The sequence below is a fragment of the Eumetopias jubatus genome, unplaced genomic scaffold (genome assembly GCF_037043125.1).
Source record: "Eumetopias jubatus isolate StellerSeaLion01/CBP00866 unplaced genomic scaffold, mEumJub1_p1.0 scaffold_7, whole genome shotgun sequence".
Taxonomy (NCBI): Eukaryota; Metazoa; Chordata; class Mammalia; order Carnivora; family Otariidae; genus Eumetopias; species Eumetopias jubatus.
This window is the reverse complement of record NW_028274813.1, coordinates 27,926,078-27,927,607: the sequence shown is the minus strand read 5'-3', so window position 1 is coordinate 27,927,607 and position 1,530 is coordinate 27,926,078. Positions and strand designations below refer to the sequence as shown.

General features: G+C 45.9%; 1 pseudogene; it reads left to right on the top strand.

Moving 5' to 3' along the window:
• The first annotated feature begins 358 nt into the window (after positions 1–358).
• On the top strand, positions 359–797 carry LOC114226433 (UPF0461 protein C5orf24 homolog; annotated as a pseudogene).
• Positions 798–1,530: the final 733 nt, after the last annotated feature.

Sequence of the window (1,530 nt, the reverse complement as noted above, 5' to 3'; positions counted from 1 at the left end):
AGCAGTAAAGCATAAAAGCTCCCTGCTTGATGGGAAGAGAATATACAGGGAGAGAGAGGAAAAAAAAAAAAAAATCCCATAAATTAATCTCTTAAAATACATGTTGTGCAGACACTGGAGCCGTGGTGGCTCTTTCTTTGTGTCTGGATGAGGACGCTTTGTGGGAACAGCAGCTAGAGCCGGAAGCCAGCATCCCCCTTGGCTGTCACCACACTCTCTGCCTTGCCCCCTTGTCCAGCCTGCTTCTCCCAGTTGTGCTGAGGCAATGTGGGGAGGGAGTGGCTCCAGCGTGAGGCCTCCAGTCCACAGGAAACTTCTGGATACCCTGAGGCGCTGAGAGACACATGCTGTTGAGGACATGATGCATCTTGTTGCCCATAGTGGTAGTCCGGACTTCTGCCGGCATGGTAAGCCTTCCTGCCTCAGTGACCACCCCGCCATGAGACCTGCTGATCATTTGGGTTTTTATTCCTCCCAGCAAAGAAAATACAGCCACTCAGTCAGCCACCAACTCAGGGCTTGACCGAAGTGAGATGAATGAAATGCATTTGCAGATTATATGTGACAGAAGCATAGAAAAAAAAGATGAATTAAAGGGAAAAAACCATCTCAGTGGATCTCATACCAGTGGGTACCTGACCCACCTAGGCCAAGCCCTGGAACCACCAAAGCAGCTGGATTTAAGACAAGTCTAGGCAGACCTTACCTAAAGGTACAGAATTAAAGTCAGCCCAGGAAGACTCCAGGAAAAAAGGTGGCAGGCTTTCAGGTGTTCCAGTGATGCCAACATGCAATGAGCTGGATGTTATGCTGTTTACAGTAAGAGATGATGCACTGTATTTACATACATATGTGATATGTGGAGACTGTACGCGGGCGTCTCAGATAGCAACCTCAGCAAGTCTAGCACTTGTGCACCACAGAGCCTGGAGAGTAATATGGTAGGGCTACATCATCTGTTGACACTTAAGGAGCTACTTAGTTTCTTCTGGCTGAGATTTAAATTATTTATTTTTTGGTTTATTTATTTACTTATTTAAGCAATCTCTCACGACCCCAAGATCAAGAGTTGCACACTCTTCCGACTAAGCCAGCCGGGCACCCCTAAAATATAAAATTCTTACTAATTTACTCAGAATATTATAATTTCCAACACACAAAAATGCTTGCATCTTTATATACATGTTCACCTATCCACTTTTACTACGTATCTGTCATCTAGCTGCTGCGCGGGATGATGTTCAGTACTCTGCTGCTTGGCAATCCTTTTCCAACTGGAGTCTGAAAATACTGGTTTAATTGAATGTTCTCCCTGAGAGTAATTTCATACTGTTGCCAAGGATTTGGTTGCACGTTGTGTTTCAGACTAGTTGCACTTGACACTCCTTTCGTGTTATTTCACTCCTGATTTTATTCACATACCCCCTTCCCCCTGCCCTTCCCTAGGTATGCCCTCTACCCCGCACGCAGCCCAGCACATCTGCTCCCCGGCATTGTGCTGTCAGAAGACATTCTTGTATTGCTGGCTTC